At 40.0% G+C, this 15,647-nt stretch overlaps 1 protein-coding gene across 4 annotated transcripts in view; it reads right to left on the bottom strand.

Annotated features, from left to right (window-relative positions):
- The window catches only part of anks1b (ankyrin repeat and sterile alpha motif domain containing 1B), a 275,289-nt gene that overhangs the window by 123,121 nt on the left and 136,521 nt on the right, over positions 1-15,647 (bottom strand). The window lies entirely within an intron of this gene.

Here is a 15,647-nt window from a genome sequence, read left to right as displayed (position 1 = left end):
GGGCAGATTTTTATTTTTTTTTAAGACAAAAAGAGGTCTGTTAAGGGGCTAAAGTTCTTTTTGTTTGCCTTGGCCTGAGGTGCTTCATTACAAACAACAAAGGAAAATAACCACATCAGATCAGTAATGCGAGTTCAGCTCAAGGCTATCATTCAAGTCCAACCGTGTTCACACAATTGGATTATCATCAAAGGTTTAGGCCAGTCTTCTCTTAAAATAAAGGGTTGGGAAAAGTTTGAAGTTTCCTCGTTTCTTTAAAATCCGAAAGTCACTTTGGGGTTTTGTCCTCAATGTGATCGACAAGACTTTCCTGGAGCTTTTCCTTAACACAAAAGAGACAACTTTTCTCCCATATAATTGCTGTAACATTACTGCAGTTTTTACTTTAATCTTTGAAGGCTTAATGTGACGAATCTCATGAACGTGATCAAAATCCTTTAATAATAGGATAGGATAACCAAAGCCAAACCCTAACCTTGAAGTACAAACATACAAGGGGATACAAAAGCTTTATTTCAACTTATTAAATGTTGAGAGAGCAGGCTGCTGATCTTCTGATGGTGCAATAGCTTCAGGGTATGATCACATGGCGTGAAAATATTTATGCGTAAAAGAGGAAAGGAGTCACTAAGAAAAAGAGGACAGAGTTCATACATTAAAGGTAAAAAAAAAAAAGGCAGAATTAACCTGGAAATTTTTAATTGTTAGTTTTTCTGTTTGAAATACAAATTAAATTAATAAATAAATCAAAATCCAATTATTTGCAGGGTAAAAATAGCAGCGAAGTAAATGATTATCTTGATAGGCAAGGTTTTTAAGATGCACCTTGTGCAAGGGTTTACCCCTAACCCAGCTGAGGTTTCAAGTGTGAGAAATGAAATCAGCAAAACTTCATAACAAAGACAAAAAAGTTGTGTGAAAAAGAACAAGATACATCTTAACTGCTTTCACAGGAATTAAGAGCGCAAGCAGCAACCATAGTCAGCAGGTGTGTGTTAACATAATGCCACAATCTTCCCAGGAGTGAACATATCAGCAAAGTCACCCCAAGGTTAGACAATGCTCTGAGAAACTGCAAAAGTGTGTAAAGACAGCATTATGGGCAGCCCCCAGCAGCCAAGGTCTATTGGGTTTAGTCACCTGACCCAGCCCTGACTATAAGCTTTATCAAAAGGAAATGTTTTAAGCCTAATCTTAAAAATAGAATTCAAACTGGGAGCTGGTTCCACAGAAGAGAGGAGTAAAAGCTGAAGACAGCACGGCTTACGTTTGAAAAGTTGGATTTAAACAAACTACCTACTATTTTTGGAGTAATGTCCATAATGTTTGGCCATAATGCCCAGCACCATATATAGTAAAAACAAATATGAGCATATTAAAACTATTTAGCAAAATAACGAAGGTTAATAGAGGAGGACACAGGCTTGTTTGAAGTCCGCTATATACCAAAGTATTCTAGTGTCAAATGTGAGGCCATCTGTTTAAAAGCCAAAGCTTGGCCAAATTTGGGTCATGCAGCAGGACAGAGATCCCAAGCACAGCACGAATTGCAATGGCAAAGTTAAACTTACGACCTCAACTTCATTGAGATGCTGTGACGGGAACTGTGCATAAATGAATGCCCACAAACCTCAATGAACTGAAACAATGCTGTAAAGAAGAGTGGACCAAAATACCTTCACAATGATGTGAGAGATAAGTTCAAGTCGCTATTGCTAAAGGTGGCTCAAGGCTCAAGTGTCTTAAGGGTATTTGCAAACATTAAACTTTTGTCTTTGTAACATTTTTAACTTATTTAACGGACAACTAGTTTAGGTCTAAGGAATAGGGGAGTCCTTATTTCCATTCACAAATTTAACTTCTATCCTAATCAAACACCTGAACTTGTTTGCCTCTACTTTCTCTCTTTAGTGTTACGGCCCGGCTCTGCTAGGCGGCAGCGGACGTAACATAAACGAGCCCAGAGACCAAGGAGTTAGATAGGACGACAGACATAAGGTTTATTAACACAACTGAAATCCGTTAGTGAAACAACTCACTAGGCAGCAGAGAAACTTTAAACAAACACCACGATTAATAACACCAGTAGAGCACTGCTCTACTAAACGTCTCGCAGGAGGCAACACAAAACACAGGCAAAAGGCAAAAGGGAGGGACTCTCTGTACAGTCTGTTCAAATCAACAAGTCCCTCGACGAATGAAGACTCCTCAGCCTTTTATACTATCAGGTAACTGCAGTCAGCTGTGTCACTTGTCATAACTGCAGACAGCTGTGTCACTTGTCCGCCGTACTCCAGGCTCCTGCGGGAGCCAATGGTGTGTGTAGTCTGACAGGCTCGGATCCGCATGAAGTTGGGGCGGGCATATGTCCGGGCAGTTGGCACATCCCCGAATAAACAGGTGTATTCCCTAATTAAGGCAATTAGGCCCTCTTGCTGCTCTGACATCAGATGCCCAAGCAAACCCGGCAATGCTTTTAGCATTTCAGAGTTAGACAAACGGGGTCTAGAACAGGTGGGATAACATAGTTTTAACCCATCACCCCCATCCGCCCCTCCTTCCTCCTGGTGGCTTACCTGCAATCTGACATACATGGCAACTGTTGCAAAATTTAGAAACATCACGCTTCATACCAGGCCAAAAGAAATGTTTTAATAGTAGCTGGTATGTTTTTGTGATGCCCAAGTGTCCTGACCACTGGCTTTCATGGGCAAGGGCCAGGATCTTCTGCCGGTACGCAGAGGGCACTACAATCTGCTTGACCTTACTCCAATCTGCACCTTCTGCACCTGGTGGAGACCACTGACGCATTAGAACATCATGTTCTATGAAATAGGCTTGTTGCTCCTTTTTGGCTTGCTCAGCACTTACCATACGTTTGAAACAGCTCTTTATTGTTTCATCAGCTAATTGAGCTGCTGACAGCTGGTCTCTAGTCAAGGGCAGTACGGAGTCCTTAGGAAATGGATCAGGCTCCGTAACATTAGGTTTCTCTCTAGTCCGTTAACAGAGCCAGGTTGGATTTTCTTTTCCCATTTCCCCAAAATAAAAGGTTAGAAATCCAAACTTGCACAATAAACTTAAAAGGTTCCTCTTGATTATTTCTTATCCGCCCCTTAATAGAAATTACAGGATACTCTTCATTCAATTCTCTCAATAAGTGCTGTTGGACACATTTGTGAGCCTTATTGTAATTCACTCTGACTAAACTGCAGACTGCAGAATACCTGAAATGTCATTTGCATATTAAATGAGACAGATCATTGATTTTTAGCAAAATGAGGCTTGCAGCATTTTGAAAATCAGCTCTCATTTGAATAATTTAGAATCATAAATAAGGAAATGTTTCTGTGGGACCTTTATATAACAGCCTTGCTCTCTGGGTATTTCAGGAAAATTTCAGATTGCACTTTGTTGCGGCGCTGGTGAAAAGGTTGAGCCCCAAAGGGCTCAGATAGAGAGCTGAAGCCCAAAAGGTCCATTATCTGTGAGGCAGATGTGTACCAAGAAAGAATGAAAAACAAGAGAGAGTGATGTGAAGCAGGGGAAAAGGTTACAGGGGCGAGCGTCATTTCAGCCAAAAAGACAAAACATTTCTTTCCAGCGACTCAGCCTCTGGATGTCTGTCCTTTCCCTTAGACTCCATCATCATTTCTGAAGTGTCACTTGGCAACCTTCTCCAAGTTGTACTCTTACTAATGGGATCAGTGGTGAACGCTTCACTGTGTGTGTGGCTGCCCCTGTTCTCACCATTGCTTCATACATATTTCTAAACCCAATGACTTCATCTTTCCGTTCCTCTTCTCCTAATCTCTTTTCTAATTCAACAGCCATTACTCTTCTTGTCAGCATCTGCTACTACATTACCCACACTGCACCAGGCCATCAATCACACACTGAGCACACTCAAAACTGATTAATCATTCTAGCTTACAGAGCAATCAGTCCTTTGATGATTTCTCTCGCTCACACCTTCTGCACTCAGTCTGGGATTTATTTCACACCCCACTTCATTAAAAGGCCCACAAACTCAAAGTCCCTTGTTTTTTCTACCCCTTTTCCATCTCCATCAGCACTCGATTAGGCCGCCATTACCACTAATCCAGTCAGACCCAGTCAGACTTATGCGCCTTCAGTCCACAGGTGGCCCCGTCTCGGCTGACAGATTTGACGTGACAGCCTGGTTAGCTAGAGATTTCCCTCACGGAGCTGAAGGAAAGGTTGAGAGCACTCCAGTACAGCCATAAAGAGCCATTTCTGAGACATAAAGATTATTTTGACCATTAAAGGTGCAACAAATCATGTTCACATTGATTTTAAGACCGTACCAAACCATAACCACATATGGGTTTACACACCTCTATACCCCAAACCTTTATCAGCTTCACAGTAGAGCTGACGCTTTAATTTTTTTCTGATACGTCTCAAAGGTTATTGGATCAATTCAGATTGCAACAGCTATAGAAGTATAAAGGTGTTTTTGGTTTTTGTGATAGATTTACACTAGAAATAAAAGCTTGTTTCATAGAAAACATATAACAGTAACATATTCTCCCATTGAAAATAATTGCATTCAGAACAGGGCTGAGAACTGTTTTAAAAAGTAGCCTCTAAACGTTTATGGAAGATTCCACTTTTTATCTATTGTAAAACTCATTTTTGTCACTACACAGTCATGAGTAAAAATCAGGAAGCAAAACTTGTCATTATTACTGCAATAGCTTCTAAAAGCACAACCTGATTACTGCCTTTCTGCATGTATACATTGATTTACAACCTGGGGCCTCATTTATGTCACCGCATGTATGCTTACAGCAATCGGGCTGATTACTTCACAGCAACAATCAGTGGTACCCCTTACCCCGGGCTATAATATGAAAATGGAAGTTTGGTAGATGAATGCAATTTATTTATTTATTTATTATATATTGTTATGGTAAATCTCACCTTCCTTGTGATTGGTGCCCATCACCAGCATTGTAATGACTGTATGAGAGCTGTCACTGGATTTATTTCCAGACTTGGCTAATTCACACAACCCATTGATTCATGATCCAAATGAGAATATGGCTGAAATTATTCATTTTTTTTTACTCATTGTTTGTTTTCAAATCACAACTGAGATTCCCATTAAAGCTGTCACTTTCTGTTATAAAGCTGATGGCTCCACTGCTTTAACTTGGAAAGATTTGCCATGTTTTCTGAAGAGCTGCCTACTCTCCCAGATTTGTGCCACAAATCAGTGTAGTGTTTCTCCTGACAAACCTGACTTTCAGCATCGCCGTCACACTTTTACTGCCTCAGTATTGATCTTCTGGGGTCCAGTAAAATCTCACTCTTTAATTTTTTTTTAAGAGGCTCTACCTTTTGCGGTGGATTCGTTTAGATTGATGGTAAATGGAAAAAAAAGAGTTGACTTTTTCTTTAAAGAAGCAGCAAAATAGGCAACAAGAACATGCAATAATACAAACAAAAACCATCAGAATTGAGGTATACTATCATTGAAGTGACTAGTCAGTCTGTCAGGAAGGCAGCTGCTAAAAAGTAGATGGCATAATTTAATGTTTAAATAAATTTAACTGACTTTTTTGCATTACAAAATAAGTAAAGAAATAACTGGGATTTGAATAATGGGGAGCTGCGCTCATCTAGCACTGTGTCTAGCAACAATCCTGGCTTTACATGTAAGTACTGGTCACGGCAGATGGCCGCCCCTCCCTGAGCCTGGTTCTGCTGGAGGTTCCTTCCTATTAAAAGGGAGTTTTTCCTTCCCACTGTCGCCAAAGTGCTTACTCATAGGGGATTATTTGATTGTTGGGGTTCTCATTGTATGTATTATTGTAGGGTCTACCTTACAATGTATAGCACCTTGTGGTGACTGTTGTTGTGATTTGGCGCTGTATAAATAAAATTGAATTGAATTGAAGTATATTTACAATCACATAAGGCAGAAGTTTAACATATGCTTCTGTTGAATCATATAGAGAATTATAGATAAAGATAATTTTTTACTGTTATGTGACTGACAGCTAGTAAACTTACAACTTACGGATTTAAATTTAAGGGGAAAAATTATCCTCAAACATCAGGAATTCCTCTGCTTGCATTCTCCATTGCAGGCCCTCTTAGCTGTTCCCATAGCCGGCATCATTACAAAAAGAATTTGGGCACTTTGTGTTAGAGCCCTGCAACTGTGGATGTCTTTACAAGAAGAACTGGGGAGAGCAGACTTTGCGTCTTCTTATAAAGCCATGGCTGCTGGAGACACCTAGGTGGAGTAGTCATTACTGTCATACATGTTTAAACTCTGGAAAATCAGGCACATGCAAAGTTGGTGTAATAAAATGTAGCATCTCCATGGACGAGCTCGTGCAGCTACAAAAATCATCTCAGCAAGGAGCGATCAACATTGGACCATTAGTCATACCTCAAAACGTATTTTTACGTAAAGTTGTTCTTGGTTGTTGTTTTTCTATAAGGATTGTTTTCTTATTCATTTATTTGTATTGTATTGACCTCACTGCCATATTATTTACCCTGTTTGTCCAAGTCTTATTCTGCTCTTACTTGCTTTTGTTTTAACTGTGTTTAATTTTCTTTTTGATTCTCGATTTTCAATCAGTGGCATTTCAATTTATTCTGCAAAGCATTTTGGATCTATGTTTTGAAAATTGAAGCATTATTATTACTATTAGTAGGAATGTAATCATACCAAAGGGGTTTTTCAGTGGGTCAGATTTGCCAGGAAATGCATGAGATTGCTCCAAAGCGCGAAGCTGGGAGGGGGCAGTACTTTAGAGCGAACGAAGATAAAGCTTTCCGAGTTACTGTTCACTTCCAGTGAACAGAGGTCCAAAACGAAACAGAGACAAGTGGAACCATTGTCCTTTTAAAAGGAAGTGTCAGAGTTCATAGGAAATTCAGTTGTGATCTGAAAATAAATAACTCGCATGGTAAATTTTGGTGGGAAAAGTTATGAATAATCTCAGCTACTGTCTCCATTGTTCACAGGAACAACGAGGATGTCATTCTGTATTCCAGAGCTTTTGAAACGCTACGAGCGGAGTCACACTGATTAATAGATGCACTGAAGAAAAGCATATGACAAAATCTCCAGAAAGAAATAATGAAAGCTTTGCCCCACTAGCATCTGAAGGGAGGAAAAAACAAAATGAAAAGAAGTGATGGTGAAAACTGAAAGAATGGCAATAGTTAGAACTGTAACTAAATGTATTCCTTAAATGAATACAGGTATAAATAATCAATAATTGTATTGAAAAAGACCTATTTTTGTGCTGTAACTTGTGCTATACCCTTTGCTACCAGGTATAGCTACATTTCTCTCTTTCACTTCTACATCACCTTTTATTATTCCTGTTAAATCTCCAGCGTCCACCCTGGCTGCTTTGGCAGAAACAAGGCAAAAGAAAGGAGGTCAAATCTGACAGGTGTAATAAAAACCACAGCTTTGGATAAGACTAGAAACAGACAGCGAAAAGAGAAGGGAGAGGAAAACACAGGTAGATCAAAAGGACGCCAGGATCCTACTCAACACTTACTTTGGAGTTTGTGTCAGCGAATCCCGAGGAGATGAGCACGAGACAGAGAGACAGAGGGGGAAGAGGAAAATGACTTTGTGCTCAGGAACAGAAGCAGAGGAAGTGGGAGTGCGGTAAGTTAGGAGAAAGGATTTCCTCACGCACAAAGACGAAAAATGCACAGAAATGGGAGGCAACTCAGACAACGTGCTTGTTTTTTCTACACTAAAGTAAGCCAAAGAGAGACAAGAAAGCAAGCGATCCGGCTTCACTGAAGAGAGCAACAAACTTAAAGTTTGAGCAAGTCTCTCTACAGCACATGTCCCACCTATCTCAAACAGGACAGTCGGTGCCGAGAAATCTTTCGACAGAAGCCTAGGAGTACCTGAATGTGGAGATGAAATTAATCCGGCAGGGTGACAGCAGGTTTAGCTACCTGATATTCTGATGGTATTCTCCCATTTGTCCCTGGAGGTGATGGGGGGGTCAAAAAGCTTTAAAATGTGGTCAAAAAGGCTTCACGCAGAGAAGTGTGTGCTGTGCCTCCAACAAACAGACACACTCGGTCTTCATTCATATCCCTCCCTCTCTCTCTCGCGCTATCTTAAAGGGAAGAGATAGGACAGAGAAACTTGTGTCTGAGCTGAACAGGAAGAGAGCAGACAAACAGAGGCCTCCTCTGGCCACTAATTAGCAGGTCGTATGCAGCTCCCATCCAACTGCCAGGCCAGATTAAACGTCTGACAGTGTGCGTTTTGGGTGTGTGTGTGTCTATGTGCCTCCACATGTGGCCAGAAGATTGTTTCTGATTATATCTGTGTAATAATGCAGTGTGGCATTTGTACGTGTCTGTCTGCTGCAGATACAGTTTGGTGGGGGTTTTATGCGTGTGTGATCATGTCAGAGCTTTCATGCATATTTTGTGTGTTTTTCTCTGATTGAGTTTACTCTCGTTATGTATAGCATTTGTGTGTGCGTGCCTGTTTGCATGTGCGCAGGCCTGATAACCCAACCAGGAAATGTGCTGTTGCTTCTGTTACATCCGAGGAACTTAAATCCCAAATCTCTCTTTTTCAGTTAAACCCAGCGCTGTACCACCCAACAGCCAATCCACCACCCCACACTGTACACAGAGTTCACAGGCCATCAGATATGAATAGACGCTATAATTTGCTGGCATTTCCTCATGGAGACCATTTGATTAGAAAGAAAGAGGAGGGGTGAACACAAGAAAGGACAAAGGACACTCTGAGGGCCTGAGGGGTGCGGTCAGTAGAGGATACCAATAAAGAAAAGAGACAGAACGTGAAGAAAAATTAAGGCAGTTCAAAACTGAATGGGTATGTTCTTCTTTCTTGATAATCAAACATTGACCAAAATCCCATCTGGCAACCTGCAGAATGCTGTAAAAAAAGCTGTATTTTAATTTTTTTTTAATCATTGCACAGGCACAATTGTATCCATTCTGTCAAAACTTCATCTCCATCTATGTGTTCTGTTGTGGGTTATGATTTGGGGGATTTGTTTCCCATACAATTCTACAAGAAAGCAATTAAGTACATCTCTAAAATTTCTATCCGGTCGTTAAGTCTGGCGTCACTAGCCATGTCTGGACCTAAACTCCGCTGCAGGTCCATATATCAAACGATCACTATGGCATTACTGAGAGTTGAAAAATTCTCTAAAGTCTTTCATCTTTAATAAAATTATCAGCGTTCTGCTCTACCAGGTGTAACAATTGAGTTTAACATCCAGGCATCCATGAAAACGGAATTTATGACATTTAACGGAGTTAGAAGTTAGCAGGAAGTTAGCTCGCTAGCTTCTATCTAAATACAATATAGCATGTCCTGACTGCGGGGTTTTGGAAACAAATTAAAAAGTACAGCTCTGTTATCATTTCCAACATAAATGACAACAGAAAACTAAACAGCAGTGACGTTTGTAGGGTTACTGAAGTTGGGCTAGCTGGTATATAATGATGTGCTACGTGACCGCTAGCGACACAGGTATGTTAGCATAATATAAACAAGCTAACTTTGCTGGAAGCTGGATGCTGTAAAAGGACCAAACTTCAGCCAGGAGAACAACTGAGATAATCCATCCACAATACGAGGTTAGTCATTCATATACTGGTGCATGGGCTGGGCTGTAGTTACATCCTAAGGTTTTAAAAACTGAGCTTAAATAAATGATTAGCGGTAATAAAAGCCGAGGGAGGTCAACAGTGATCACTGACTGTTTTAGGAGCTTTTTGAGATTAAATAGAAGAAAATACAAAACATTAAACATGTTAACAACACAAAAGCCATATTAAACGCAGACTACTTTAGGCCCGGAAGTAGGATTCATCACGTCATCACTTAACGACCGGATTACTGTTTGATCTCGGGTAATCACAAAAATAGGTAAGATATAGGGAGTATTTGATTGAGAATTAAAGGACAGAGTGAAGTAAATCTGAAACTGGAAAATAGAAGAAAAGGAAAGAAAAAGTCAGAGGTGCAGGTTGGTCCGATCAGCGAGCAAGGATTGCCTTGCAGAATTGGATTTCCCTCCATGGCTGGCTAATCCCTCAAAAATCAGCTAGCTGAGCCACCCATGGGACACCGACACTCACTCCACAGAAAATTACACCCTTCACATTCCCCATGTATTCTACTGTATTGAGCAAAGCTCTAACTGCGGCTTCCCTCGGCTCCACGCTTAATCCCACAGACACGGCAACCAGCTGGAGCAAGAGACTGCAGACAGAGAGCCACTGCTGTGTGACCAAACTTTTACTGCATTTAACTGCAGGTCCTTCAACTTTGGAGGAAGTTCTGAAGCAACAAAAGGCTGCTAAGGTGAGTGTGCGTTGCGTAACGGTGGGAGAAAAAAAGTTTGCAGCAGGAAGCACATTTAGTTTGGAGCTGAAATTAACTTCCCAGTTATTATTTTATTTCCCATGGCTGCATTTACACAACCTTACTGATAAACCAGAAGCAAAAACTGAAAGCTGATATCCCATTGTTTTCAAAGCTGTTTAAATATGAACAGATTAAAAAAAACAAAACAAATCTTTAACCGCTTAAGACCTGAACTCTTTTATGGCATGCATTTTCAATTTGTCTTTGCTATTTGGGCTGTTTGAGACCTCATGAATGTAAAAACAAAGAATTATGTGGGGGGGTTTTCCTGATTTTTGTTTCTGAGAAAAATGAGATCCACATTTTTACATTTCGATAGAACAGTGGCAGTATAATGTCCTTGTAAGTGGAAATCAGGCCCTTGTGGAGCAAAATTTAGTATTTTGGTCTAGACAACCCAAAATGTGATGTCCACATATGTGCACTCTAGGTCCTAGGAGGTTAATATAGTAGTTGATTTAAAAGTCTGATCTTGTGTTTGTTAATCACTGGCCAATATTACAAACATTTAAAACAGCTGAAAAAACAGAATTAAAGGCAATGCATATGTCAGCCCCAAGTGAGGCAACCATGCAGACTATGCCTGGTTTTTGCAGGGACTCATGGGAATGTTAATGTTGAAGTTGTCATGCTAGCAGTATTGTTATCATTCTTGCAGTGTTTGCTTTTTGATTGTTATGTTTGTGTGTAATATGTTTTTATGGCTGAGTGAAAACTGTTTTCTTCAAGCACAGGCCACCATGACTGAGGTTACCGCAGTGGTTGGAGACCACTAACCAGCCTTATGAAGAGCCACGAAAAAAAACATCCCTCCCAAAAGAAGGGCCATTGGACTTGACCTCTGTGAACACTTTTCCTGATCAGTTTATGAGCTCAGTCACTCATTTCGAGTCATACTGAAGGCTACGTCCACACGTACCTGGGTATTTTTGAAAACGCAGATTTTTCTATGTGTTTGCGCCTTTCGTCCACACGTAAACGGCATTTTCGGTCACTGAAAACTGAGATTTTTAAAAACGCCTTCCAGGGTGGATATTTTCGAAAACTCCGTTTTTGCATTTACATGTGGACAAGGAAAATGGAGAAAACACAGCGTCAAAGGTGTGCGCATTTTTTGACGTCACACTGTGCGCCACATTATTGTTTCAGTGAAATGAATTTCTACAATGGCGGACTTACACCAAATACTGTTACTCTCTGCAGTGTTTAAATGCTTACATATACACACACAGTTACTGTCCCTCCACACAGGACTCAGTTCTGTTTCTATGTGCAGATCTATCTTTGTTTAGTCTTTCCCACCGAGGCTTCTAGATTTCTGATTGGCCAACATTTCTACACGGTTAGGAATATATCACCACCTGTTGCTTTGGCATGTTCCTAGCAGTGTTTTCCTTCGTTTTTGCGTTTACGTGTGGACAGGATTTTTTTTAAAAACAAAAACGGAAAATCTCCGTTTGCAAAAATACCCGTGTACGTGTGGACGTAGCCAAAGTCTATTTTGTAGATTTCCTGAGGGGAGGATAATCCAAGGATACGTTCATTGTCTAATGAAGTTGGACTGACAAAATGTCAGTTAATAAATGTGTGGTTTCACAGTCAGTTCACAGTCACTTCCAGCATACAAAACAGGATTTTATTCACCAGGGTGTCATCACAGTACCTATGTCCATCTTTTATACTGCCTATCAGCTTGATGTTTGCTTTATTACACTTAATTTATTTTAGTGCACAAGAATGATTTTCAGTGCAGACCTAAAATGATGTGAGACAGGGGCACAAAGTAGTGGAGCCAGTGGCTCCTTGGCACTGGCTTCACTACTTGGCAGCTATATTGGTGAGGATATAGCTGTCAAACACTAAATCTTTGTATTCAGACTGAATTAGCAAACACTATATCCATTTAAAATCAGCATGCTGGGTTTGGTATGATGGTACACTAAGCAACTGCAACCTCATAAATATATTTATGTAAAAATCAAGAAATTCCTTTAACAGAGAGCGGTTCTTTTCCAGAAACTCATAATCTCCCGAGATTAGACCAAGCTAAACATGATGAAGCATCATCTGCAACTGCCTCACATCTCTCGACAAAGTTCATTCCCCTTTTTTTAGCAGAGTGTAAATCGCTCAAAATGACAAATACCTATCATCATAGGTTTTTTTTGCATAACTGTGCTGCCAGAGGCAAAATAACAGAGACAGACGTTTCCTGCCAACATCATTAGCCCTCGCGTCATGTGGGGCCACAACAGTGTTTTGTATGAAAATAATTTCCATCAATATGTTACACAAATACACGGATACAAATGATGTTTGTTTAAATATGAACTCTGTACGATCAGTCATCTTATTTGCCTGTAAAGCCTTCTAACCACATCTTTAATTCCTTTGTAAACAAGAACACAGAAAGCAAATTTACCCTTATCTCGCTCTGTCACCTGTGTGTAGGATTGTCCCTTAATCTCTTTAACGCGAGCTCATTTGAACTGGAACACAACATAATTTGCACACATTTAACAGTCTCTGCATAAGCGTACTGTGTTTTCAATGCCTTGCTCAAGGGCATCAACACTACAGGAAGGGTTGCTGTGCTGCACCGTATTATAAAACCAACACTGCAGTAAAAAAATAAATAAATAAATTCCTGCTGGTGGCTTTTCTTTGAGCTTCTATTCCCCTCTCGGCAGCTTTCTCTGCCTTTTCCTGTTTACCTCAAGAATAGTGAGATATGTGATACTCCGACGGGATGTAAAACTACACACAAACAAGCGCACGCATCCACAGTACATCTTCATGGAGTCAAGGGCATTATAGGTTTGTGCCAGTCTATTTCAGGTGAAATATGACAGCACCTATATGTGTCTTTTGAGTTATTTTGACAGCCTATAGCTGCAGTCTAGAGGGGCATAACGCCATTAACAGGCACCAAGTGTAAGCACAGAGCTGCGTCACGTCCCATCGAGAGACGGGAGCGAGAGCGGGAAATGAAAGCAAAATCAAATCAAATTAAAAGAGAACATAATAATAATCAATTAGTCTAATTCAATGTTTTGAATGACAGAATTTCTGTTTTCAGCCAATTAAATGAATGATAATTAACTGGAAAAACAGGATTAAAATCCACAGAGCAAACAGCATCATCCGCTATTCACTCCGAGCAAAAATTTATAACACTTTTGTTCACATCTTTGTCTCAATTCATACAATCCTCACACACACGCGCACACATTTGCAGGCACTGCAGAGTTTTAGACGTCTCAGATACGGACTGCAAGAAGTAATTATTTGCTTGATCGTTTAGTCTGCTAATTATTTTCTTGATAAATTAATTTTGTCTATAGTAAATATCAAGAAAATAGCCACCACATTTTCCTGGATCTATTACTGACTTTTAATTTAATTTTACAAGTCCAAAATGAGATAATTTAATTTTCTCCAAAGGTTCTATTAGACATCAAACGTCAAATCTGAAAAGCTGGAGCTGAAAAAAGAAATCCTACTAAAATAATTAAACACATCATCCAAATAGCTGCTGACTATTTTCAGTTATGTATTTTTATCTCATAACTGGCACGCTCATTTTCTTTCAGGAAATTGATGTTTCCTTTCCCGAGCAGTTATGACTACAAGGTTTATGTGAGTGGAAGAGAATTATACTACTAGCATATACAGAATGGCTACATATTAACAGTTTGATTTATTACAATGGTATAATGCAAGATTAATTAATTTTTCCATTCAGTTCAATTCAATTTTATTTATATAGCACCAACTCCCAACAACAGTTGCTTGATATTGTAAGGTCAAGACCCTAAAATAATACAAAGAAAGCAACAACAAAAAACCCCAACAATCATATGGCCCCCTATGGCAAGCAATCCAGCGACAGTGGGAAGAAAAAACACAGTTTTAACAGGAAGAAACCTCATGCAGAACCAGGATCAGGGAGGGGTGGCCATCTGCTGCGACTGGTTACTGAACACTTAGGAAAGATTCTCCTGTTTTGACTTTGTAGTCACATCAACTCGTGCTGCCCGAAGTCCTTATTAAAAGACTCCAGGTAATGCCACCAAGAAAAAAACTCTGTACTCTGAATTTCTGTAGTATTAGTGATGAGCAAGAGGAGGAGCATAATGGTGTGGGTGGAGTCATCTTTGTCTGAATGGGAATAAGACCAGAGAGATGCAATTTACCTAAGTAGGCCTCCAAAATGACCAAGCACCTGGGTTTCCTCATCACGCGCACATTCTTTGAGTCATCCGCCCTGTTGGATGGAATATAACCAATGGTTACGAGCGGAAAAATGTTTCTCCCCCAAATGGTTGGCAGTGGGCGAGAAATTTGAGGTTGAGTTACTGCCACTTCCTATCACTTCTGCTATAACACCACTAACGGTGGACTGTGGAATATTTAATAATAAATTTTTCATGACTGGACTTGTTGCACAGGTGGCATCCTATCACGGAACCACGAAGGAAGTAAATGAGCTCCTGAGAGCGACCCATTCTTTCACAAATGGTTGATTTTATACACCCACGGTGATGGAAGTGACTGGAACACCTGAAATAAATCACTTGGATTGGTGAGTGAGTACTTTTCAGTACCTTTAGTCTTCTTTGTACTCATCGAATCTTATCACCAGTTTGTTTGCATGACATTATGATACCGCCACTTTGCTTCCAGGAAAAACTTCAAAAGGCCAGCTGCTGTGTGTGATTTATTTATTTATTTAAACGAAGCATGTCTAATTCTGCACGTAAGATAAAGATACAGTTTCCATGGAGCAACTTCAACCTTGCTTATTTTAAATAATTAAATATTACAAAACATTAAACAATCTGAAAAAGGTCAATGATCTTAAACTTTAAACATAAGATGAAAACTCACCCACTCACACAAATTCTACTCCCTCATTTAGATGCTTTTAAAGCTCTGCACATAATTTCTGCCCCCTCATAAACACTTGCCTTTGATGTTCCTTAGCACCCTCAAAGGCTCTCATGGCTGTCTGATCTGTGACAGCACAACACTAACCTCTACAAACTGATATCTACATATGAATGCACACAATCTGGAGTCAACCAGACCAGAAGCTTATCCTGCACTTAGTCTCACGAGTTTTGACCGATCATGTCTGAGCAGGCTTTGACTAAATGCTGTTTGTGTATCTAACATGCAAATCATGAAAACATCTGTT

This window comes from Aulonocara sp. 'chitande type north' Nkhata Bay, linkage group LG17, assembly GCF_057382095.1.
Source record: "Aulonocara sp. 'chitande type north' Nkhata Bay isolate Kocher_YH1m ecotype deep benthic linkage group LG17, A_spYH_male_GT1.1, whole genome shotgun sequence".
Classification (NCBI taxonomy): domain Eukaryota; kingdom Metazoa; phylum Chordata; class Actinopteri; order Cichliformes; family Cichlidae; genus Aulonocara; species Aulonocara sp. 'chitande type north' Nkhata Bay.
The sequence above is the reverse complement of the archived record's forward strand: the minus strand, read 5'-3'. Positions and strand labels throughout refer to the sequence as shown.